We start from the raw sequence: 27,777 nt of genomic DNA on the forward strand, positions 1-27,777 counted from the left end.
CAGAAGAGGGCAGGACCACATAGAGACAGAGGCAGAGACTGAAGTGATGCTGCCACAGCACACGATGCCAGGAGCCACCAGAAACCGGAAAAGGTCAGGAAAGGTTCCTGTGGGCAGGACTTTCCCCTGTGTCCTCACGCGGTCTTCGCTCTGTGGGTATCTGTGTCCTAACGTCCTCCTCTTTTAAAAGCATCAGTCAGATTGGCTCAGGGCCCACTCACATGGCCTCATTTTACCTTAATTCCCTCTTTAAAGACCCTATCTCCAAAAACAGACATATTCTGAGGGTCCTGGGAGTTAAGACTTCAGCAGGTGAATTTAGAGAGAACACAGGTCCGCCCGTAACAGTTAACTTTGCAATAGTTCACGTCATTCAACAGTGCAAGAGACCCGGCTGTGCTCTTGAAAGCAATGCCTTTTCTCTGCTTTGTACTTTTTATTCCCTCTATTAACTGGAAAATAACAATTTGCTGTAATGAGTCACTCAGAGTCAAAGAACACCAAATCCATCACCCGTTCTTGTTTTTTTGCAAACGAGTAAATATTACTTTCTTTCCGTTTATAGCATCATCTAAGTGACAGCCGATCCATCAGCCTATCTGCTGGTGTTTAACTACAGCATTTTGCATTCATTATTACCTACTTAGATCATTCTTTTAAAAAGAGGAATAACTTCATTCTACCTCTTGACAGTAGGGAAATTAAATGGTGAGGCATAAAGATGAGTGTTACTCTGGAAAATAAAACACCAACTGCAGAACTATAAAACCCAGCCAGATGTGCATCACCCCAAAATAAGGTCCACAAGCCGTTGCTTCTGGAAAACTCTCTCATTTCAGAGAGCAAAGAAACCTTCTAACTTCAAATACAGCTTGCCAACTGGTACAACCATTTGGGGGAGCAATCTGGCAACACAGAAAGTTAAATGTATGTATACCTAAGGATGCAGGGATTCTACTGCTATGTACGGACACTAAAGCCTTGGCATCACCTTTTTTACTGTAACTCACATTGTTAACGAGATTTTGCATGACAACTCAGAATGCACACATATGCACCCGCGCACACGCATGCAAATCTTCATATTCATGAGGATGGACAAAAATATGAAATGACAGTGTTGTCTCAGGACTAGATAACACTCCTTCTTGCTGTCAAAATACAGCCTACAGAGCTGTGGACTCCCTGGACACTGCAATGTCAATGAAAATAATCAATAAACAATCTATAATAAGAATAGAAAAGAGTTTTATTTGAGACAAACTGAGGACTAGCCCAGAAGCCTGCTTCCCAGGTTACTCTGAGAAGCTGCTCCAGAGACGCAGGGTTTTCAGCACAGTTTTATATCTTGTCAGAACAAAGAACACTAAACAAGTCAGGGATACATTTCAAGGGAAACACACACACACACACACAGACCAGCACATACACAACGAGTCAGCATGGCCTTGGCACCTGGAAGGCAGTCTTATCATCAAAGGAGGACCAGATCGCTGTCCTAGGAAGGGAGGCATTTAATCTTTTTCCTTTTTGGCCGCACTGTGCAGCACGTGAGACCTTAGTTCCCCGACCAGGGATCGAACCCGTGCCCCCCGCAATGGAAGCTCAGAATCTTAACCACTGAACCGCCAGGGAAGTCCCATTTAATCTTTATTTTTAACATGAACATTCTTTACTTTTGGTCTAATAACTACAACAGATGTACAATGTCTGTTTCCTAGGCCACAAACGGGCTATGTTACTTAGCATAAAATTCAAGTCAACTCATCTATAAGCCAGAACGACTTCCCTATACCTCAATATGTGAACATTTCTTTTATCACCACTGAAGATCATGTTGGTCTAGTACATTAATGACATCGTGCTGACTGGACGGAATGAGTAAAAAAGGTGGCTAGTGCCCTTTCCTGGAGGCCCCGGAAAGACACACGTGCTCCAGAGGGCAAGAAGATTCGGGGACCCGCGTTTCAGGGAAGCTGTACCACATTTAGTGGTCACAGGCAGGCAGACATCCTCTCTGAAGTGAAAGGCAAAGTGCTGCATCTAATGTCACAATGAGGAAAGCACAGGGTCTAGCTGGTCTCTCCTTGGGTTCTAGAGGAAACACGTTTCACACTCAGGAGCGCTGCACTGGCTCATCTCCCAAGTGACACGCAAGGCTACCGGCTCTGAGTGGAGTCAACAACAGGAAAGGGCAGTGCGGTCAGTCCAGGCTTTGGTGCAATCAGTTCTAATGTTTGGGACGAACCATCAGGCAGACTCCATGGTCCCAGAGGTATAACCACGGGGAAGAAGATGCAGCACGGAGCTTATGGAAGTCCCGGTGGGAGAATCACAGCACGGGCTCTTGGAATTCTAAAGCATGACCACGCCACCCAAAGCAGCACACTGTGTCCATTTTAAGAAGCACAGGGAACTCTACTCAGTATTCTGTAATAACCTTATACGGGTAAAGACTCTGCAAAAGAATGAGTGTACGTATATGCATAACTAAAACACTTTGGTACACCTGAAACTAACACAATATTGTAAATCAACTACACTCCAATAACACTTAAAAAAATAATAATCAAAAGAAGCAGTTCTCACCTGGCCCTCCCAGAGATTGAACACTTGGCCACAAGGAGACAGGGGCCCTGGGTCTGGACATCCCCAGTGGCTGGATTCTGTCTGAACTGCCAAGGTTTAAAGTGATAAGGGCACAGTAGCAGCCCTGAGTCTTCCTCGCCCAGCCTGGGTCTAGAATCCCAGCCCCACGGAGCTGAGAGAGGCCACTGATGCTGGGGAGAGCTCTTCAAATCCATCCGTCCTCCCAGGCTTGGCCTCTGGTTCTCTAGGAGGACCTGTCTGGGGGAAAAGAAATGGATCTGCAGTCGTTCTGGATCTCTTTATTGTTTCTTCTTGGGTTTTTTGTTTTGTTTTTAGAGCAATTGAAATCAGGATGCCTGGGGGTTCTCTAGTAACCAGGAAGGATGGCACATGCAAAAATCAGGCTTTCTTTCTACCTTTCTGATATTCCACTGAGCCAACTCAGTGGGAGCTGGGCCACCCGAGCCCTGTGGGTGAGAAGCAGGGGCCCTGGGGGGGACGGCCAGATGCTGCTGGTTTGGGGAGGTGGCAGCAACTTGGGTCTAAGCCTCTCTTGGCAGGTTTCTGCCTTCCCATCTGCTCCTTCTACCTATAACAATGTAATAGGGAAGAACAAATCTGACACCATATTGGATTTGTTTCTTTTACTTTAATCTTTTTAAAAAATAAATATATTGATTAATTAATTTATTTATTTTTGGCTGCATTGGGTCTTTGTTGCGGTATGCGGGCTTCTCATTGCCGTGGCTTCTCTTGTTGTGGACCATGGGCTCTAGGCGCACGGGCTTCAGTAGTTGTGGCACGTGGGCTCAGTAGCTGTGGCGCGCAAGGCCTTAGTTGCTTACTTTAACCTTTGTATTCTATTGCTTTTGCTCCCTGTTAAGAATGTTGCCTGTAGCCTGAAATGTACAGGAGAGCCCATGCTCAAGGCTCTGACCTTCAAGAGTGTAACACTTTCCCATTCATATAGAGAGAAAACATTGCAGAACAAAGAATAACATTTGTTGGTTGCAGGTTTACAGGAACACAGTGACCTGACCTATGAGGACAGCTGCAAAGGATTCTGACACCAAGAAGTCTGCACCGACCAACCATGCCCCTCCCTCATCTTTCCTATAAAAGGGCTTTGCTGAAACCCTTCCAGGAGTTCCGGGTTTTTTAAGGCGTGAGCCACCCATCCACTTGCAGGGCCCTGCAATAAAACTCTCTCTGCTCCAAACACCAACATTTCAGTACTGTTTGGCCTCACCGTGGGTCTAGCACATGAACCTGCGTTCGCTAACAATTCAGGAAGCGGTCAGACACCCGCTCCCCGAAGGCTCAGCTTCTCCCAGGGTCTATGAGGGTAAGCATGAGAACCCCACCTGGGTGGCAGCTGGGAGCACCTCCCGAGAGGGGGCAGCTCAGGGAAAACCAGAAAGAAGAGACACTGGGGGGGGGGGGGGGGGGGGGGGGGGGGAGGTCTAACTGCACAGAAACCGCTACTGCAGGGTCAAGGGGGCAGTGGCTCATGTTGTTTGTTTGCTTATTTTTTTTCTGAATAGACAAAACAAGCATATTAAGAAAATAAATCAAACAGTACAAAAGAGCATGAATTAACTAACTACTTTTTCTCCTGTCCCCACATCCCAGTCCCCTTCTCGAGGATACCACTGTTCACGGTTCCTGGTGTGACATATGTATGTATAGAGTCCCTATTTTTGCACCTTGTTTTTGCTGTTTAAAAATGCAACTGTAGGGGCTTCCCTGGTGGCGCAGTGGTTAAGAATCCACCCGCCAATGCAGGGGACACGGGTTCGAGCCCTGGTCCGGGAAGATCCCACATGCTGCGGAGCAACTAAGCCCGTGAGCCACAACTACTGAGCCCACGTGTCACAACTACTGAAGTCCACGCGCCGAGAACCCATGCTCCGCAACAAGAGAAGCCACTGCAATGAGAAGCCCGCTCACTGCGAGGAAGAGTAGCCCCCGCTTGCCGCAACTAGAGAAAGCCCACGTGCAGCAACAAAGACCCAACGCAGCCAATTAATTAATTAATTAATTAAATAATAAAATAAATTTATTTTAAAAAATGCAACTGTAAGAGAGTAAATCTTAAAAGTTCTTATCACACACACATACATAATTCTCACACACATAATTCTAACTATGTATGGTGACAGATGTCACCCAGACATTGCAGTGATCATTTCACAATGTATACAAATACCAAATCTTTGTGTTGTACACTTGTAACTAAACATAATGTTGTATGCAATTATGACCAAAAATGATAATTTTTTAAAAAGCAGAATGTGAAAAAATGCAATTATAACTCTTTCCATTTTAAGCCCAATGGGACCTTTTTTCTTTTTTTTTTTTTTTTTTTTTTTGGCCACGCTGCCCAGCTTGTGGGATCTTAGTTTCCCGACCAGGGACAGAACCTGTGCCCCCTGCGTTGGAAGGGCAGAGCCCTAACCACTGGCCCGCCAGGGAAGTCCCTGCATGGGACTTTTAATCCCACACTTTTCCCGCTCCCAGGGTGTCACCCAAAATTTGGGGGTTAGGGGGTGTGGACCACTCGCCCTGCAGGGCCGCGGGAAGGTGGAAGGGCCATCTCCAGGTCTGAGTCCCTGGGTAGCTGGGTAGAACTCTCTAGGGCTGCGACCCAGAGCGGGAAGGAAGGGAGTGGCCACATGAAGTCCCTCTGTCGGAGGAGAGCATCCTTCTGGAGCACCGCGTCCTCCCCTGTAGGCATCGTTACCTCAGACTCTGGAAGGACGCTCCTTTCTGCGCGCTTCACCCCATGCGCCCTGGCGCTCACCGCCCGACCAGGTGGCTGGCAGGTGGGCGGGACCGGAAGTAACGGACTGGGCAGAGGGAGGTGGGGAGGGACGGTTCCGGAGACGGAGCGGGGCGGGAGGTGTCCGGAGGCGTTGAGGACGGGTAGTCGTAAGTGCGTTGGAACTGAGACAAGACTGACCGGAGAGGCGGGGGAGGCGGGGCGGAGCCGGGGTGGGGCGTGGCCGGGCGTGGCCGGGGGCGGTCCGGTCCAAAGCGCGCGAAGCCTAGCCGCCCAGAAGCAGTGGGCCGGGAGGGGCGCGGGCAGCTGCCCTGGGGGGAAGGGGTCTTCTGAGGGGAGGGGGGCAGTGCGCGCCCATCCGAGACGCTGCCGGGCCGGTGACTCGGCTGCGGGTGGCGCCCCGGAGTGCGGGGAAGCGGCGGGGGACGCAGGACGCTCTCCGGGGTCACCCCCGGGCAGAGGTAAGGCGAGGGCGGGCGGCCGTCGCGGTGGCGCTCTCGGCTCGGGAAGCTCCCTCCGATCTCCGGGCGCTTCCGGGCGGAGGGCGCCTGAACTGGGAGTTTTTACGCGGGAATCTGGCGAAGCTGGCTGGTCGCCCCGGGAGCGCCTGTGCAGGGGCAGCTCCTCCTCCCTGGATGGACGGGTCCTGTCCGGAGTCTTGCGGCTTTTGGGGGCCACTTTGGCTGCTCCCGCATCTCTAAGTGGTGCCCCAGGGTCGATGAGGGGGTGTGTCCAAGGGGAAGGTTCTGTGGATCATCTCCCAGCTGCCTACCCCTGGGTCAGTCAAACTGCGGTCCTGGGGTAGGAGTGTTCTGGCTGCTTGCTCATCTGCACCCCAGACGAGGGGTCCCTGCCCTGCTCCCAGCTCAGTCAACCTGTCAGCACGGGGGATGGAGCGAATCTGTGCGCCTCCATTCCTACAGCCGTGGGGTCTCACTCCATCGCCCCCAGGAAATCCAATATTTTGCGCCCCCTTCTCCTCAACCCTGGGGTCCCAAGAGCCGATGTTGGCCCACGGAGGAAGGCAAGATCACAGCGCTAGTCTCTTGCCAGAAATCTGGGACCGCCCGGAGGCATCTGAGATTGAGATCAAAGCAGTTTGGGGGTGCGGGTGCAGACTGGGGGGCTCCCAGGTGGTTGGTGCTGGGAGGAGGTGGGGGCGAGTCTCCGGAACCGGACTCCACGGCGCAAATGGACCAAGTGTAGTAGAGGGATTTTGATGGGCACGTCGGGCACACAGCACGGCGCCTGGAGCGTCCACTAGCAGGCCAGCTGGTGGCGTGACTGATGCTGTTTTGTATCACGGGCGCGTGCGGCGGGGGTGGCCGCGTAGATTCGGTGGCACCAGGGCCGGCGGCGAGACGATGGGGGGAGGGGTTCACCCTCTGAGCCCCGGGAGCAGTCAGCCTAGGGCGCCCTTCCTCTAGGATGCAGGCGCCGGTCCGGGGTCTCAGGGTTCCGGCCAAGTGCAGAAAAAGGGAGATTAATGGCCACGCCGAGGTGAAGGGCCTGCAGGTCCGGACTCTGAGTGCGCGGGGGGCCCTGGAGGCTCAACCCACCTGGTTACCGCCTGCGCCCTGCATCCTCTTCGCGGCAGCTGCAGGTTCCGCCCCGTCCCAGGATGGGCTGATTGCTGTAAGCCTAGAGCGCATCGTGAGAATCACGGCCTCTCTCCCGGGAGCCTTTCTGCCTAAAGCTGGCCTATAAACGCGTTGGAAGGGGCATTGCCAAGTGAAATGAAAAAGTTGCTTCTGCTTTTTCCCAAGGTCGCTAGGCAAAGCCGGGAATCACCTGGAAATGCAGCTTCTTTGAAGCTGCAGGTTCCCAGACATCGTGACTAGACCCACTTTTTGGAAACATCCTCACTACCGATTTTAAGTTGAAAATTTAAATACCTGGAACTCCAGGTATGCAGGAGTGGGTTGGGGGCCGGGGAGGTGAGGAGAAGGCAATTGTTTTCTATTAACTTGAAAGGCAAACAGATCTCCAGGATCAGGGTGCAGAGGAAGGAAGGTGAATGAATAGCGAAAGACCCGGCTATTTTATTTTGTTTTATTTTATTTTAGTTTTAATTTTTAAAAACATTTATTTATTTGGCTGCGCTGGGTCTTAGTTGTGGCACGTGGCTTGGGCTCTTCATTGCGGCATGCAGGATCTAGTTCCCTGACCAGGGATTGAACCTGGGACCCCTGCATTGGGAGCTCAGAGTCTTAACCAGTGGACCACCAGGGAAATCCCTATTTTATTTTATTTTTGTTTGGTTGGGTTTTTTTGGCCGCGCTGCGAGGCTTGTGGAATCTTAGTTCCCCAACCATGGATTGAACCCAGGCCCCCGGCAGTGGACGCTAAGAGTCCTAAACACTGGACCGCCAGGGAATTCCCCGATCTGCCTATTTTAGATTCGGTGATTTGGAAGGCTTCCTTGAGAAAGCAGACTTTGGAAGGGAAGCATGAATGAGGTGAGGGAGGAAAGCTGTGAATACTGGTCAGGAGCTGTCCAGGCAGAACAGCAGGGCAAATGGAGATGGAATAATCTTGCTCTGTTGGAGAAATTGCAAGAACAAGTGGCTGGAGCAGAGGAAGGAGAAGAGTCCAGGGAGGTGGGATCAGAAAGATGGGCAAGAATGGCCCCATCCAGGGGCTTCTGGTGGCGCAGTGGTTGAGAGTCCGCCTGCCGATGCAGGGGACGCGGGTTCGTGCTCCGGTCCGGGAAGATCCCACATGCCGTGGAGCGGCTGGGCCCGTGAGCCATGGCCGCTGAGCCTGCGCGTCTGGAGCCTGTGCTCCGCAACGGGAGACGCCACAACAGTGAGAGGCCCGTGTACCGCAAAAAAAGCCCTTGGATCTTGTAGAGTCATTTGTTGGCAGTTTCCACAAGGAATATGGCATTTCAAACCAAATGGAGTTCAGAATTTATAGTGCTCATTTGTAAACTACTTGTGGACCTAACGCAGTTGCCAAGATTCCTATTCATAATTCTGAATAGAATTTTATTTCCTCCTTTCCACTTTGGGAACAGAGGACCCAGGGGTCACCATCCACATACAGACTTCCCTCATCACAACCTTACCTGTCCAGGAATCTTCATGTAAGAAGTGCAGAAACCTTCTTCTGAGATCAGGAGTCAGAAAACTACAGTTAGGGGCCAAATCCAGCCCATCATCTGTTTTGTAGATCAACTTTTAGAATACAGCCGCACATTTTCATTTATTCATTCTCTCTGGCTGATTTCCTGCTCCAACAAGAGCTGTGTAGTTGTGACAGGGCCTTAAAATTCTCTTTTCCGTGTCCCATCCTTAAAATATTTGAGTTGTACGAGGTAAAGCACAAAGAAGTACTGGCAAGTCCTTGTCTTATGAAAGAATTTGTGAGTGGTAAGTGAATGAGAGCATGCGAGATGGGCTGGGGCTTCCTTTCCTGGTGGAATTATACAGTAGGGCTATGTCCTTGCTGACTCCACTGAATCTTGTCTGGGACAGTTTTCTGTCTGCTTTAGAAGATCTCTTTCAACTAGTAAGATCATGGTGCATTTTTGTTAAAACGCCACGAGGTTTTTGGACACCTGCATGTATCTGATGAGCATTCCCAGAGTCTCGGTTGCAAATACATGGAGAGGGCGTGAGATCTGTGTATTACTGACCATGATGTCAGCTGCAGTTAGTATAATACCACCCCAAAGTGTCTGAAACGATAGGAGTTTATTATATTTCATAACCAGCAGTTCAGAGGCGGTTGGTTCTGTGGTTTGTTGATCCAGTAGCACACCAGCATCCTCCAGATGTTCTTGTTTTTCCACTCCATGATACCCAGTGCACTGGCTGTCATCCTCCGGTGTGTTTCCTTATGATCACAAGATAGCTGCAGCTCTTCTGGACATCACACACTCACCCAGCTGTATCCAAAGGCAGGAAGAGGGATGTTTCTCCTCATGTGTATCTCTTTATCAGGAAAGAAAACCTCTCCACAAAGGCTTCCACTAGACTTCAGATCCCACTGTCCTGGATTAAAAGGAGTTTAGTAAGGTGAATATTGGACCTTTGCAGGATTTGTAGCTGGGAGCAGGCCCTGTTGTCAAAGAAAGAATCGACTGCTAGATAGGTAGCCACTAATCCTCCTCTCTCTCCAAAGGTTGTATCTGTTTGATTCTCTGTTTTTCACAAAGGCCCTGGGTGTTTGTTTCCCCACTTCCTTTTGGTTGCTGCGGTGTTTATCCTGTGGGCTTTGTCCGACTGACGCCTTAGGTACTGCATGAATGAAACCCAAGCAGAAAGGGCAGATTGGTACCAGGCGTGTCTGGATGCAGTATCCTTAGTGACCTGTCTCGTCTTTTCTCTGGGTTGGCATTATCTCCTGCAGGCTCCTCCCTCCTGGTGGCAAGTTGATCACTAGCAGCTCCCAGCGTCCATCCTACCAGCCTGGTCACTTCAGAGAGAACACAGCTCTGCTCCATCAGATCCCGCATAAGTCCTGGGGCTGCTTGTTAGTTGCTCTGCTTGGAGTAACTTGGGTTATGGGCGCACCCAGAACCAAGCTCTGTAGCCAGCCTTGGAAGTGGAGGAAGGTGGGCGGGCAGTAGATGGACCCTGCCTGGGCTTAGAAATCAGCAGAGGGGTTCTAGCTGGGAAGACACTAGGAGGTCAGAAACAAGAGGGGGCCAGGCTGTCACTGTGGTCTTACCGGTCCAGGTATTGGGCCTGAGAAGTCCAAACGTGATCTTCCAACTCTACACCCTCAGAAAATACCGTCTGGGTACAAAATCGCGATATCTGTAGATTTTGTGTGGGGCGTATATTTTCTTACACTATTTGATCAAGTAGTGATGTTGTCAAACTCAGAGAACAACCCAGATGGTGTTTATTACTTCTGTGAGAATAAATTTTGCATTCTTTTTAGAAGAGATAAGAAAGATTGCACGAGAAAAAGTCAATATATAACCAGAGTTATATAATTAGGAGAAGTCCGCACATTCCATGCCTCCTCCTCCCTACCTCTATTCCTTCTCTTTTCCTCTTCGTCCTTGCTTGTGCTGCTGGAAATGCAGAAACGTTTGCTTTGGGAAGACAGTGTGTGCCTATCTAATATTCCTGCAAAATCTATTCCATAATATTAATAAATATTGCTTATTTTATCCTTTGTGTTGAATTATGCTATCGGATGAGATGTTAAATGCAGGCTCATGGGATGTGTCTGACAGAGTGAGTATATGAATATATTCCTAACAAAACATCCTGCAAAAGCTGTAACCTCTGACTTGTGACAACCTTGGGTGGAATCATCTTAATAGAATATAACATAGAAACTGCCTGAAATGCTGTGATAAGAATTCTAAAATCCGTTCAATGCAAAAACCCAGTGCATTGGGTTAGAAAGGCAGAAAAATCTTGATTTTTAAATAGTATTGTAATGAACATTCATTGTGAGACCATGTGAGTAAATGAATTTGAAAACCACCTGATTACAGAGGAGGACAGAAGAGATTAGAAGAATGAGCACATTGGAAAGTGTTCTAACAGCTAATGCCAAGCCAAAGGAAAGGGGAGTCGACCTAACAGACTTCTTGCCTGGGGACTAGATACCTCCAGAGAGCTTGGCAAATGGGGTTGTTCCTTACATGAACATTGTCGTCCCTGTTGTCGTGGATATGCCTGAGTATTCCCAGGAATGAAATTACTGGGTCAAAGTATCAATATATGTGCATCTTCAGTTGACCCACAGATGCATAGATCTGTAGTCTGAAGAGCTGCTCTAGCTATTATGAAGACCAGTGATCATGATAGTAGATGTTTATTATTTATGCCAACTTGTCGGGGGTGATTTGTTATTCAGCCACAGCTAACTGATACACCCACATTGATCTCTACTGTCTCTTCAATATTTTACCCTTCACTATGTATACAGCATGTTTTAGAAACAGTTTATATGTTAACTCATATTATTTTCTAGCTTCATTAATATATTATTTAAGACTGCAAATGATAGAAACCCAGTTAAAACTGGCTTAATGCACAGGGGCAGTTCATTAACTCACATGATAAGAAATTCATGTGGATCAAGGTGTTGAGATAACATTATTAGGATCTTCTTTTGCTCAGCTTTCTTGGTGTTTATTATTTTTCCTTATCGTGGGAAGGTGAGCCCCCAGGAGCGCCACGCTTTCACTCAGCCAGGTTAGTATACTGAGAATGAAGCAAAGCTTTTCTTTTTCAATAATTACTTAAAGGATCAGGTTTAATTTTCAGGATCCAGGGGAGCCCTATGTCTCTCTTTGAACTGTGATGATAGAATGGGACCCACTGATTGGCTTATCCGGGGTTTCGAGCCTAACCCCAAAGCTGGCAGTGGTATCACTCCCATTTTAGTTTCCTGGACTGAGAACGGGGAAGGGGCCGTTTGCCACGGGAAGTTTAATATGCTGTTGTCAGAAGAAAGTAAAGGGGATGCCAGGTGGGCTAAAACTATAGACCTTTGTCCACTTGAATCGTCATCTTAATCGTCAAATTAGTAATGCTAGGTTAGAGTGTATATACTGGTATGTTTAATCTAATCGTTTAAATTCCCAAACAGATATGTAATCATTTAGTCTCTTATTCATTATTTATTCCATTTTTTAAAACTTGAGTATCTACTGTGTGCCGGCCCCTCCACTGAATTATAATGTATGTTGCTGAACAATCCAGGTATGGTTCCTGTATTCAGGATAATTCTAGTAGAAAAAGAAGTTCTTAAAGACATAAATAATCAACTACAATTATGATAAGAAGGCTTCTCCTTCGGGCTAGGGTGGAATAAATAGATGAATTTAGCCTCTACCTGAAACACTCAAAAACAAAATATATATGAAATAATAGTTTTCAAGACCCTGGGTACCAGTCATTTTTGCAAGTTCATCCCTGAGAAAAAACAAAGGAGGTAAACCCTCAGTTGCCCCGGGATGCTGGCTTGAGAGCATTCCGAGAGCACAGCATGGGAGAGGAGAAGCCACACAGAGCCTGGTGGACTGCCTGAGTTGAAGAAATAGAGTTTGAAGTCAAGGGAGACAAAGGCAACTACATTTTTCGGAGTATGGGGGAGAAGAAAGAAACACAAAGATAAAATTCCAGAGATCAGCAGAAGGTTCCTTTGCATATTCTTAAGAGTAGGTATCAGCACCAAGGTGTGAGAAAGCTACCTAAGTCTGGAGACAGAACCAGCACAATGGATTAATGAGAACAGTGGTGACACACAGGGCTGGGAATAGTTCTTGTTTCTACCAGCCAGTCTGGAAAACCTCCTGACTCACAGAGATTGAATAATGCACACAGAAGAGCCATGCCCCAGTAGTGGTGAACAATTAGATGGAGCACGGCTCCACTCCTGACAAACTATCAAGAGCGAGACCACAAAGGACCAAACTATTTCCAAGGAACTTAGTCGTGTCCCCAGACAAACCTCAAGACTATTTATAGGATTACAAAGATACCCAGCACCCGATGAGATAAAATGCACAATGTCTGTCATCTGGTGAAAAATTACCGGATATAAAAAAAAAAAAATTACCGGATATGCCAAGGAGCAAGACAATACAACCCAATATGAGAAAAAGCAATCAATCAATTCCGAGCCAGAATTGGCATGGATGTGAGAATTAGCAAACAAGGAGATTGAAGTAGTTATAACTGTATTCCATATGTTCCAAAGTTAATTAAAGACATGAAAGAGATAAAAAAAGATCTCAAATCAAACTTCTAAAGATGAAAACTACACTGGATGGGGTTAATGGCAGAATGTTGAACTTGAATGCATAGCAAAAGAAACTATCCAAAAAGATCATTTTATGTATCAAATGTTACATATATCTACATATATATTTAACATGTATGTTATAACAACATAACACATTAATATATGTAATATATAAATAAAGGAGTTACACGACTCTAGAGAATTCCTGAATATGATTACCACCAGTCCGACTGTGCTTTCTTTCTCTGCATGGAAAGCTTGAATACCTCACCATCAGCAGCTTGTGTACTTCAAACTGGGCCTCCCATGGACGGTGGTGATTCTTCTGTGGGACTGTCTACATCTTCTTGCCTAAGATCCAACGTCCCTTATTAGTGAATGAACCGGCCAAGGTTAGGCGTGGAATTCGTGCTTCAGGATCGAACGTTTCCTCTGTAAAGCTCACCGCTCATCACGGTGATGGAAATTTTAAACCTTGGTCTCAGGAGCGTCGTGCTCCACCTGGCTTAAAGACAGCAAGGTAAGAATCTAACTCTTATATGTTGAGTAATTGCAAAAAGGAAGAGCGTTATGATGATGAGTTCAGTAAAGCTTCCACTTGGTAACTCTTCCAATCCTGTCCTGATCCACAGTAGTTAACTCACATCTTACTTGGGTGACAAGTGGGTTTTCGTTGACGGAAGAATATTTTTTCAATGCGTATTCGTAATCTGCCAGTATTCATGATGCTGGCGAGAGAACTCACATGATAGTCTACACCCCCTCCTCAGTATTATCATAATAGGGATAGATGGTAATGTTTACACCATTATGGGCATTTCAGAATGCCGTTTCCTCTTGCTTCTTTAAGATAAGGACTCTTGATTGTTTATAGATATAGATATCCCTTTCTTCCATTTGAGCCCTTTTCATATTTCTTTTTTTTAATTAATTCTTATTGGAGTATAATTGATTTACAATGTTGTATTAGTTTCAGGCGTACAGCAAAGTGAATCAGTTTTACACATATATACTCTTTTTTATACTCTTTTCCCATATAGGTCATTACAAAGTATTGGGTAGAGTTCCCTGTGCTATACAGTAGGTCCTTATCAGTTACTTATTTTATACATAGAAGTGTGTATATGTCAATCCCAATCTCCCAATTTATCCTTCCCCCCCTTTCCCCCTTGGTAACCGTAAGTCTGTTTTCTACATCTGTGACTCTGTTTCTGCTCTGTAAATAGGTTCCTTTGAACCATTCTTTTAGATTCCACATACAAGTGATAGCATATGATATTTGTCTTTCATATGATATTTGTCCTCATATCATAGGATATTTTTCTTCGTATTTATGAAATCAATTTTCTCTGTATGTAATTGAGATGCCTAGTCATTCCATGGCTGTGAATTCATAGGAAAACTAATATGAGAAAGATCTGGCTCCATGTAGGCAGAGACACTGAAATCTCATCTTTTCCTTGTTGAAAAAGAAGATTTCTAGCCGTGACCTGCCCAAAGCGTCTGGAGGAGTATAATTAGAAGGGCTGGTGAATACAAGCCTGCTTACCTCTTTCCCCTTTGGTCACAGACAAAAGCTCTTAATACCCATTCATTGAAAGGTTATCCCAATGTTAGTGGTGAATCATATCAACCAGAAACAAGCTGAACGTCTTCTACCCCCAGGGATCATCTCCTCTGAGACACAGGACCTTGGAAAGCCTTGGACAGAAGTGAGACCGGAGCTGGTGGCGTTAGGTTTGAGTCTGAACTTTTCTTTGACTGGGTCAACAGGTTGACTGTCTTTTAGATCCTTGGCCAGGTCACCTTCCTCTTTTTTTAAGAAATACAAATTTTATACATGTGTTCCCGAACTCAGGTCCGGCTGCATGCTGCTCAAAAATCAATACGCAAGAGAGAGAGACAGATGTTGGCAGAAAGGAAAGATGCTTTTAATCAGAATGCCAGCCCTCTGGGGAGACGGTGGACTCAGTGTCCCCCAGAAACCGTCTCCGAAGATTCTGCTCGGCCATGAAAGTTTTTAAAGGGAAACAGGGAAGTCATCTCAGTTAGTCACTGAGATGGGGGGTCAGAGTGCTCTCCATCCCCCACGGTGGGCAGGCTTGTCGACTTCTTGTGATCTTCCTTTAGATGCTCTCTTGTTCACAACTTGTTCGCGAGATTACTGAAGGGGAAGCGAGGGAAGAGATCTGGTCAACTGTTACTTATTCTTCATTTCTACTTTGATCTACGGAAAGAACAAACAGGTTAGGCAAGGTATTGTGTGATCAAAATATTGGAAAAGTGTGCTTTGGGCGGGAGATGAGTGGAGCATGGGGGTGCCTGGTTGAAGGTTAGTGTCAAGACAAAAGGGGCCTCCTGCAGAGAGCTCCTTCACGCCGAAAGCTGCTTACATATGTAAGGTGTACAACCTGATAATTATCTGTCTATCGATAGATACAGATATATAGTAAAATGATTACTATAGTCAAGGTAATTCGTGTATCATCTCCCCACACAGTTAACATTTTTTGATGTGTGTGTGATGAGAGCATCTGAAATCTTCTCTGTTAGCAAATTTCCATTATTCAATCCAGTATTATCACGTATAGTCATCCTGCTGTAAGTCTCTAACATGCTTGCCCTTTGTGTGCCATGTCTGCCTTGAATAACGGAGCGAAATTCTCTTTTCAGCCCTCAGATACCCTATTTTGTGATACTGTTACATCTTTGAGTTGATTTTTTTTGGTTCTTTATCATCCCTTATGTAGCGAGCTCCACAGTGTGGCCCATGTTCCTCACAGGCCTAGCACGTAGGAGTTCCTCAGTCACTGTTGAATGAGTACGCTTGTGTGTTTCATAATCAAAGACAACTTGAGTCTATGTCAGTGGTCAGTTTGCTGCGTGACCTGCAGTGGATCAGGCAGTGTTGCTGAGACACTAATAATGCTTTTGTATGAGGCAGTCCGTTACCCTGAGCAGGGTCCTCAGAATCAGATGATCAGATTTAGTTCCAGACAAGACTGCAAGAGTATAAGCTCAATGCAGTCAATTAGCAATGGGTCGCAAGGACGCACAGCGTAATTGCTTATTTTCCTAAATAACAGAGACACACTGTGACTTAATTACAATAGTTTCACTGTGAAATAGAATTGGGGTAATTTCCAAGTGAGTCTATTTTACATTAATGAGATTTGCTCAATCTTATTGGCATTACTGTAAAATGCCTTTATGTAGCAAATTATTTTCTAAATTGCTCATGTCTGTGGAAAAAAAACATTTTCAAATTTCTTTCTGGAGGTGGAATGTGTGTGCTTCAGAAAAGTCTCCACACTAAACTTTCATGGGTGACAAGGCTTGACTGCCCAAAAAAAGACAACAAAAAACAAGTATGGTCTTTCCAATGTTCGTGTATCTCCAAAGCATGAGCATTCAGTTTACTATCCACCATTAAACACTCAACTGGGAGGAATATTTTCATCAGGAGTCTGGAAAGCTGAATCCACCAACAGTCAAGGGTCTTACATTTGAGTCTAGCTCTGCCTCTGGGTATCAGGCATTGTTACCAAATGCCCAACACTACCAAAACATTGGAGTTTGGAGCAGAGAGAGGCTTACTGCAGGGCCATGCAAGGAGACACGTGGCTTGTGCCCACAAAACCCCTGAACTCCCCGAAGGGTTTCAGCAAAGCATTTTTAAAGGCCAGGTGAGGGGGAGGTGTGGTTGGTCGTTGCTAACTTCTCGGTGCAGGAATCCTTTGTTCTCGCAGCTGTGCACGTAGGTCAGGTCAGCTGTGCACCACGTTCCTGTAAACCTCCAACAAGACAGACGTCATTCTCTGTTCTGCAACTTTTTATCTCTATGTGAATGGAAAAGTGTTATACCTTTAAGGTCAGAGCCTTGAGGATGGGCTATCCTGTATATTTCGGGCTATAGGCAGCATTCTTAATTTGTAGCAAAACGGCGGAATACAAAGGTTAAAGTAAAAGAAACTGATCTAATATGGAGTCAGATTTGTTCGTCCCTATTGCAACATGACCTTAGACAAATTATGTAACATTCCTTTTCTCCCACTTGCTCACTTATAAAATAAGTGAGCCATTCATTTATTGGGTAACTCCTATGTGCAAGCATTTTTCTAGGCATCAGGACAAGAGCAGCCCACGGGGGTAGACTAGATTCTTAATTTCTTGGAGCTATATTTTAGCAGCAAAGACAAAAAACACATAGATGAATGAATAAATGAATAATCAAGCAAAGGTTAATTTGATGCAAATACAATCAGATGATATAGTTGAGGTGGGGCTTGTGGCTTTGGGAGGAAAGCCCCTCGGAGAATGGTAACATTGGAGTGGCAATTTGAATAATGAGTCAGCTCTAGAAAATTTGGAGTGAGGGCTTCCCTGGTGGCACAGTGGTTGGGAATCTGCCTGCCAAGGCAGCAGACGCGGGTTCGAGCCCTGGTCAGGAAAGATCCCACATGCCACGGAGCAAGTGAGCCCGTGCACCACAGCTGCGCTCTAGAGCCCACGAGCCACATCTACTGAAATCCGCGCACCACGGTGGGGGGTGGCTCCACTCTCCGCCCGCGCAGCAACAAAGACCCAACGTGGCTAAAATTTAATTAATTAAAAAAAAAAAGAAAATTTGGAGTGAGAACATTCCAGGCAGACAGAGTGGTACAAAGATCCTTGAGATGGGAATTTATTGATTTCTTAAAATATCTTCAATTATAAATTTCAGTGATATCTATATCTCCTCTTGCAGAAATTTCAAAACAGTGTCCCACCTGCAGCATCCTGGGTTGGACTTAATTGTCCTTATCTTGACTGAGATTTCATTCAAATGATCTCCTTATGAATTGTCTGCATCTAATGAATTAAATGTGCCTATGACTCCTCCCCAGATTCCTGGAATTTGTTTCCACCATCCCCAATCTAGCACATACCGCCTTCCTTGCCAGTTTCCTAGTGTGATTAGCCAGCTGATACAAAAGCATAGAAGAACAAGAAAACCCTGCTGCTCAAACCTTGTAGATCCTGGTGTCCCGATTCCTTCCCGGTTACCAGCAATTGCCCAGAAAGTATATCAAATTAAATTGGTCATTCATCTAGTATATACAGCAAGGTATGATGAGGAAATGTCCCAGCACTTCTAGATAGCATTGATAAAATCGACATTGATAGAGATGATTAGAATAAGGCAGCTAATACATATTTCACACATTCACTGACTCTGTGAAGGGATGCATGATGCTGTGATGGTGCCTGTTATCTAGAAATACATCAATCCGTAACAATGGCTGGTTCAACTCAGCCCACTCCAAAACAGTCAACAAGAAAGAGTCAGAGTCTGGTTGCTCTCACCCCACACCTTGGAGCCAGGAAATGTGCTCCTCCTTTCAATCCATGATTCAGAAAGAAAATGCTTCATCAACATGATAGCTAGTTACTCCTGGAGGTGACCTTGTGAAAAAGACAACTCAACTTTTGCATTCCCCTTAAAATAGGAGGTAATAACAATCGACTTTGCGGAATCCTAAGGCTTAGGTGAATATTATCCCAATGAAGGTCCCCTATGGTTATCATCAATTTTCTTCATCATCCTCATCCTTGGTTGTCACCTTTTCTGTTAACGCTTTCCTTGAACACCCAATTTAAAATAACGACTCTCAGCCATGAAAAAGAATGAAATAAAACCATTTGCAGCAACATGGAAGGACCTGGAGATTATCATACTAAGTGAAGTCAGTCAGAAAGAGAAAGACAAATACCATATGATGTCTCCTATCTGTGGAATCTAAAATATGACACAAATGAACCTATCTACGAAACAGAAACAGAGTCACAGACATAGAGAACAGACTTGTGGTTGCCAAGGGGGAGGGAGGGTGGGGGAGGGATGGACTGGGAGTTTGGGGTTAGCAGATGCAAACTATTATATACAGAATGAATAAACAACAAGGTCCTACTGTATAGCACACGGAACTCTATTCAGTATCCTGTGATAAACCATAATGGAAAAGAATATGAAAAAGCATCTATCTATGTATAACTGAATCACTTTGCTGTACAGTGGAAATTAACACAACATTGTAAATCAACTATACTTCAGTAAAACAAATGTAAGAAAAAAAAACAACTCTTCACTCTTGATTCCCTCATCCTGCTTTATTTGAGTTCTTTGCATTTATTACCATTTGACATGTTGTACATTTATTTGATTGTGGTCTGTTTCACTCTGGGGAAAAATAACAAAAAACAAAGAACTTCCTTATCATCAAAGTCTAGCTTTCCTCCCTGCAGGATCGTCCGTGTCTAGATAAGTGTGTGGCATACAGCTGGTGCTTAATAAACACATGTGGATCAAACAGATCAACATTATCACAGTCTGTTATGCCAGGAGGCTGAGGTTGAGCCCTAGGGACCGACCAGTGGCTGAGTTAGATGGATGACGCAGAGACAATTTTCATCTCTTCTCGGGCTATTCACAGCTGGAGAATGAGCTGGAAAAGAATTCGGATCACTAGTGTAGGCTGCCATCTCACGGACCAAGGCCAGCTGGAGCTCTGTAAAAATCAAGTCCTTCTGATATGCTAAGGATTATAGATAGACCATATGACATTATTACATGCCATCATGTGACGTCGGGGAATTCTACCACCTTCTTTTTCTCTGCTGAGCTCAGATTAAACAGAAACCTCGTAGACACCAGCAGGAGAGATCTAGGTTTTGTGGGATTATGAAAGTCCTCTCTTCCATAAGAAGGAGGATGTGAGGAAACAGCTAGAATCGCTTATCCCACTCGAGGGCTGATAGATCATTATTGAAAGTGGAAAAGGAGGATCAGGCAATGGTGAATTGAAGCATCATTTCATGGCTTTGGAAGACATGGCATGTGAATCACGAATCTGGATCCTAATCCTTGAAATTAGTTGAAATACCGACAAGCAGTTTAAAAATGAGAAGATGATGAATTTAATAAGAATTTGCTGACTGTTGCCTTACTGCGGATTCTCATCTGGAAGTCTTTTGTTTTCCCTGTTTTGATACATGAAATATATTGTCCTCTTGTTTATCTTCTTATAAATGAACTTATTAAAATGCAACAAAAATTAAATCAGCTTAATTAATGTAAGCAAATGTAATATTTTCACAGAATAACCGAAGGGAATAGGACCTAACACACTTATTTATTTCTGTTATATGTGCATCAAAAGTATGACTGGCCTAATGATACTTCCGCAGACCAATACTGTTTTAACAGAAAACAGAGTTAATCATAAAACAATTCCCTCTAGCAACATGGAATGAATAAGTCATGGGAGACTGCCCTTCTTGATGATTAAAGTTCAGATTCAGCCTTCCCTTCTCTTGCAGAAATGTCTGATTTGATCTTCTTTTTGCTGCGCCGCTCAGCTTGTGGGATCTTAACTTCCTCAAACCCAGGTCCTTGGCAGTGAAAGCTCGGATTCCTAACCACTGGACCGCCAGGGAATTCCCTGATCAGTTTTAATTTACAGTAAATATCCTCATATTTGGAAGCTAATTTTACTCTTTTTGTTTGTTTGTTTTCTATCCTGTCCTGCACAGCAAAGGCTCCATGGGCCTGTGGTTTTCTTGGATGACCTGAGGAGGGGTAGGGATAATAATACCAGTAATTATATGGGACACATCATGTTCCATATAACATGCAACATCAGAGAACATTTATGGGGGGTTGTAACTCTGCTGAGGGCTTCATAGGACTATTCAGTCCTTCCAGCACCCATCTTATGGATGAGTAAACAGAGGCACTGAAAAGTGAAGTTACCACCTCATAGGCTGAGCTAGGGTTTAAATCTGTAACTTTAAGTTTGTAAACATTTCCTGATAGGTAAATAAGTAGATAGACCTGGTAAGGATAGAGAATGGATAAAACCCCAAGCAGCAAACTCAGACTCCCTGAATAGAATAGAAAAGAACATCGTTCTACCCAGGTCCATCCTCCAGGGCACAGCTCTGGGATTCCAGGGAGAAGCTGGTCTTTTTTTAATTTTTAAAATTTTTATTGGAATATGGCTGATTTACAACGTTGTGTTAGTTTCAGGTGTACAGCAAAGTGACTCAGTTATATATATACATATATCCACTCTTTTTTAGACTCTTTTCCCATATAGGTCATTACAAAGTATTAAGTAGAGTTCCCTGTGCTATACAGTAGGTCCTTATTAGTTATCTATCTTCTATATAGTAGTGTATATATGTCAATCCCAATCTCCCAGTTTATCCCTCCCTCCCCGCCCCTTACCCACTGGTAACCATAAGTTTGTTTTCTGCATCTGTGACTCTATTTCTGTTTTATAGGTAAGTTCACATATAAGCGATATCATATGACACCTGTCATTCTCTGTCTGACTTACTCCACTCAGTATGACAATCTGTAGGTCCATCCATGTAGCTGCAAAGGGCATTACTTTGTTCTTTTTTATGGCTGAGTAATATTCCATTGTATATATTTACCACATCTTCTTTATCCATTCCTGTTGATGGACACTTAGGTTGCTTCCATATCCTGGCTATTGTAAATAGTGCTGCTGTGAACATTGGGGTGCATGTATCTTTTCACATTATGGTTTTCTCCAGATATATGCCCAGGAGTGGGATTGCTGGATCACATGGTGAGAAGCTGGTCTTGAGCAGGGTACCTGGTGGCCACTGGCTCCAGCACCTGTGGGTGTCTGTGGATCTGGATGTTCAGGGAAAGGGCAGTAGGACTCCGCTCTCCTCCTTTCCATCTTTGAGCTCTGCTACTGTCTGTGCCAGATTCTTCCTCTCCAGGTTTTCCCCATGTGTTGACAGAGACCACCATCCGCATCTATAGGTTTCCCTTCCAGCTTAGCAACTCTGGCTCGAAGGCTCCTGTCAACAGCCATAATGCAGACTTGGGCCCTTTGCTGTATATAGCAGTCTTGGGACATGGGGTGAAAGTTGAGTGAGGTTTCATAATTAAATATTAGTAATATATCAATGTGAATTTCTTGATTTTATGTCTGTTCTGAGGGTTTGTAGGTTTTATTCTTGTTGTAGGAAGGTACTTCAGTAATTCAGTGATCAGGCCTTAGATTGGCAATTTCCTCTCAGGTGGATCAGGGGAGAAAAGAGTTCCTTATACTATACTTAAAAGTGTTATAGGGGACTTCCCTTGGGGCACAGTGGTTAAGAATCCTCCTGCCAATGCAGGGGACATGGGTTCAAGCCCTGGTCTGGGAAGATCCCACGTGCCGCGGAGCAACGCAGCCCGTGCACCACAAATACTGAGCCTGCGTGCCACAACTACTGAGCCTGTGAGCCACAACTACTGAAGCCCGCGTGCCACAACTACTGAAGCCCGTGCGCCTAGAGCCTGTGCTCCGCAACAAGAGACGCCACCGCAATGAGAAGCCCATGCACCACAAGGAAGAGTAACCCCTGCTCGCCACAACTAGAGAGGCTGCATGCAGCAATGAAGACCCAACGCAGCCAAAAATAAATAAATAAATTTATTTATTAAAAAGAAAACTTATATAACTTTGTGAATATTTCAAACTAAAAAAAATATTTAAATTATTAATGTACTATCCCTCCAACGTCTGTGCGTTGGCTGGGTCCCATTGGTGCGGGCTGTGCTCTTGCTAAAGGTGACTCCTCCAGCTGTGTCCCTTGTGTTCCTCTGGCACCAGCAGGCTAGCCCCATCATGCTCTTTTCATGGAGACAGCAGAGGCCCCGGGAGCAGTTGAAACCCACTACCTTTTAAACCCGAGGCTCAGAAGTGGAACACTAACACTTCTGTCTCCTTCTCTTGGCCAAAGTAAGGCTCATGGTTGAACTCAAGTCAAAAGGACCTTTCAGGGAGATGAACTGACATCATCCCATGGCAACAGGTATGAAGACTGAGGTTAAGGATGCAATCCGTCCCCCTGTTGTAAGCAAAAGGATGGCGGGGGGCATGGGGATGCTGAGAGATGTCCTCCATACGTGTCTAATATGTATGGAGGAAAGGTTCATTAAGTAAGTATATAGAACATCCATAGCTAGCAATTAATAAATGTTAGTTCTTTATTTTTAATTTAAATATAGTTGATTTACAGTGTTGTGTTAGTTTCAGGTGTAGGACAAAGTAATTCAGTTATACATATGTATATACTGCTTTTCAGATTCTTTTCCGTCATAGGTTATTACAAGATACTGAGTAGAGTTCCCTGTGCTATACAGTAGGTCCTTGTTGCTTATCTATTCTATATAGAGTAGTGTGTATCTGTTAATCCCAAACTCCTAATTTATCCCTCCCCCGCTTTCCCCTTTGGTAACCATAAGTTTGTTTCCTATGTCTGTTAAATGTTACTTCTTTTTATCTTAATTAGTTCCAATCGCCAACAGTCCATATTTTTAAGAAATGTTGGACCAAGAAGAAAGACTGAAGAAATATCTTAATTCTCCCCATACCTTCCTTTGTGATGACGAAAATTAATTTTTTTTTTTAGTTCCAAGCAGACGGTTGGAATTAAAGATCTCCAAAGCATCATGATGTCATTTGCATCATTCATTACACTTTATCCAATATTGCTTTCATAAATCTTGAGTAAAATAGCCGCAAATGGACGCAGCTCTAGTTTTTAGACTCCTTTTAGACTGATGACTTAAACATGCCATCTCTCTGCCTCTCTTATATTTCAAGCGCAATGCACCTGAGTTAAGAGTTGGACAGAGTGGTAATACAAACGGAATTTAAACATATGATAACATGAGCCTGTTTAGCTTTTTAAAATGTAAAAGACAAACAGGAATCATGTCTGACAATAGTTATAACAATCGCTAGCTTAACATACAGGCCAGTTAAAGCCTACTTCTTAGGCTCCCCCTGAAAGCTTGCTTTTCTCATAAACAGCCCCAGTTGATTAGAAAGTATCTGAGAATTCAAGCTAATCACAGGCACCGTTTTAGGACTTGGAAATGGTTTGTCTGGAAGTCATAAAGTTTAATCTTCCTCTTCACCCAAATGTATACTTGCTGGTGGATGGGAACTTACCATATATGGAAAGCTGAGTGTCTTTCAGAAGGGGCTGCCTGCCTACAATGAGACTCAAGAAGCCATTATTCTAATGCAGATTTACCACCAGCTCTGCCAGAACGGGTCCCTCTTCAACCACATGCAAAGGATAATTTATGTCCCAGTGGTCTGAACTGCTGACTGCCCCTTGAGTTTTGAATCAAACCTGAATTCCTCTCCTTCTTTTTAGAATGATACGTATTTTACGATGATTCAGAACTGGCTGAGTGTATTTAAAAAGGTTTAAATGAAAAAGAGGATCCCCCTCCTAACTTAAACATTTTGTCAGGAGAAAACTGAGCCAACAAGTTAGTGAAATATGCAATTATTCTGATTTATGGTGCATGTTCTGTCTTTCTTAATCCGCTGTCTTGCCTTCTGAGAGGGAGAATTCTAGAAAAGTATTTAGCTAAAATAAGTAACTCTTTACTCCACTTTGCTTTATCTTTCTCAGTAAAATCCATGTATTTTTTCTAACAGGACCTGAATTTGTCTTTTCCTTTTTGAGGCAAGATTTATTTGATAGGGGGTGTCTTAAATTTTCTTATTAGTTTGAGTTAATATTGATCAACTACGGAGCACTGGGTGGAAATTCAAACGTAATCATCTGGACATTCCGGATTTTTAATTTGCTTGCTTTGAAAGTGAATGTAACAGTAATTTGCTCTCAGGGATTTATGGGGAGTTTGGCTAAATAACACTTTATTATTCTGGTGTAGATGGGGGCTGAATCCTTGAAGAATTGAAAATGCTCCCCAGTTGCCCCAGAGTGGAGGGCTGGTTTTTTCTCTGAGCCCACCTTGGACGAAACAACACAATACTTCAAGAAGATCACGTTAAAGGGGTAGAAATGAAAAGAGAAACATCTTTTTCTGCGAAACAGGGTCGGACTAAAAAGAGAACCCTAAAGACAGCTGTCAAGATGGAAATACATCCAAGTTAAAAAAAAAAAAAAAAATGGAGTGGCAGAAAGTTACAAGAAAAGGAGGCCAGTAACCGAGCCATCATCCTTCCGGTCGAAAGTGGCCCATCTTCGAGAGAATCTTGGGATCCACAGTTCATGAAATCACCCTCCCCACACCCCGACGGAACCAGCGCACTGAACGGTTATCTTCAGCACGTTGGTCGGAACTCTGATCTGCCAAAGAAGACCAGTGATGACAGCTCAGTCTTTCATCTGTGTCCCAACATCCCATCCAAAGGCTTCTGTTTAAGTGTGTATCAGCGTATGCTCCCCGCAGCGTCCTCCAAATATTGCTTTCTGGCTCCTGGGCAGCTAATTGGACGCATAGGATGTCCGGCTGCACGTGCATGAATCCTTCTTCCCAAACCTACCTCCTACCTTGTGACACAGGCCAGGGCTCGAAATGAGACGAGCGAGATTGGCGCCTACTTGTTTGTCTTTAGCCTTGGGATGAGGCTCCTTGTGTGTGTTGTGTGTACTGTGTGTATCGGTTTGCAGGCTCCGACACGTCTTGGGTATCTTTCCAAGTCAATGGGATAGTTCTTCCTCATGTGTTTAAAACTGCTGAATAATACTCCATACTGTGGATATTTAAACACATTTCCAATTTTTCCTCCCCACTGCAGTCTGTAAAGTCTGGTCCAGTTTGAGGATGGAAGACAGGTTTTGTCTCCTAGGCTAATTGGTTGCCCCCAGGAGCTCTGTGATGAGCAATGCCTGCCTTGAGCGCAGGAGTGGAGTGGATTCTGGGGGCGTCATATCGTGGCTGTGTCATCTACGTCTGTGAGTCTGTTCAGGAAATTTATTTTAATTCATACGTAGCAGGAGAACAAGAAACCAAATAGCATTGGTGAGCTTCAAAACTTTGCTCCTTTGAAAGACGAAGTGGGTCTTTTATGATGAAGCCTCAAAGGTCACTTAGTGTAACTTCTACCGGGGCCCCAAGTCTGTCCAAGGTCAAGGGGAGGGTCTGTGGACCTCACCTCGGGATAGTAAGAGTGTCAATGTCACATTAAGATAATGTGAGCGAGACATAGAGAACAGACTTGTGGTTACCAAGGGGGAGGGGAGGTGGGGGAGGGATGGAGTGGGAGTTTGGGGTCAGCAGATGTAAACTAGTATATATAGGATGGATAAACAGCAAGGTCCTACTGTAGAGCACAGAGAACTCTATTCAATATCCTGTGATAAACCATCATGGAAAAGAATATATATATGTGTATCCCTGCGTCACTTGGCTATACAATAAAAATTAACACAACATTGTAAATCAACTACACTTCAATAAAATTTTTAAAAAACGTAAACAGATAATGTGACTGTATCCTTGCAGACATTTTTGGTCAATCAATCTGTCGTAGGTTTTACCCCACAGTTAAAGTTCATGCGTAAAACTCTGATGCCCTTAGGAGAAGCGCCCCATTCAAGATTAGATGAAGGAAGCTGTAGGCTTTTACTTGAGAGCAGAAAAAAGGGACAGGAACGCTTGGGGAAGATCCAGAAAAGGGCTGCAGAGGACCTCCAGGCAGACTCGGGCGCCCCTCCTGACCTCTGCAGAGTCGTCTCGTTGCTTCTGGAAAACGTTTACCTGTGGCTGATGAGGCAGCTGATTCACGGATGATGACTGCGAGGCCCCCGCCTCTCCCCAGGGGAGGGCAGTTTGCAGACGGAGACAGTTACTCAGTGCCGGGAGCTGCCCAGGCCGTAGGGAACCTAATGGGACAGAACACCGTCTAATTTTCTGGGAAAGCCAGCCAGCCACCCTGTGACTTGACATCCAATCAGAGTTCCCGTTTGGGGCTTCCCGGTGGGCTGTTCAAGCTGTGACAGAGCAAGAGAGCGGCATGGACATATATACACGATCAAATGTAAAACAGATAGCTAGTGGGAAGCAGCCGCATAGCACAGGGAGATGAGTAAATAAATAAATAAATAAATATATCATCAGAAAAAAAAAAAATTCCCATTGAAGAGGCATCTTTGTAAAACCAAGCTGGCTTCCGCAGGGAGGGAGGGGGCTGCCTCTGGGTGTGTGAGACTGCCCCTGAGATCTGCTTGTTGGATGTCGGTTTGCCTGACTCTGCCTCCCCCCACACCCCGACCTGCCACGGAATGAAGGCACAGGGGACCCAGAACAGAGTCCCGCAAGTCTGTGTACATCTCTGCTGCATGGAGATGCCAGATGGCTGCAGAGAGGAGTGACATGTATGCACCAAATACATGCATTCTAATAAACAAACCCGTGCTGTGAAAAGGACAGCAATAAAGTGAGTCATCAACGCAGCTCGAGAAGTGAAGCGCTACCAGTGTGGAGACTGGCTTGTTTCAGGATATCCACGCTCTTCAGTACTCTGAATGCTTAGTATCTGCGTCTATTATCTATTCAATGGTTTGAAGTTGAAAAAAATTTCCCAAGAAGGGGCACATTATAATAGGATAAATCCTTTGACGCAAAAACAAATGAACAGGGCTTCCCTGGTGGCGCAGTGGTCGAGAGTCCGCCTGCCGATGCAGGGGACACGGGTTCGTGCCCTGGTCCGGGAAGATCCCACATGCCGCGGAGCGGCTGGGCCCGTGAGCCGTGGCCGCTGAGCCTGCGTGTCCGGAGCCTGTGCTCCGCAACGGGAGAGGCCACAACGGTGAGAGGCCCGCGTACCGCAAAAAAAAAAAAA

Source organism: Aethalodelphis obliquidens, unplaced genomic scaffold, assembly GCF_003676395.1.
Source record: "Aethalodelphis obliquidens isolate GAN/ISIS:26980383/991018 unplaced genomic scaffold, ASM367639v1 scaffold28, whole genome shotgun sequence".
NCBI lineage: Eukaryota > Metazoa > Chordata > Mammalia > Artiodactyla > Delphinidae > Aethalodelphis > Aethalodelphis obliquidens.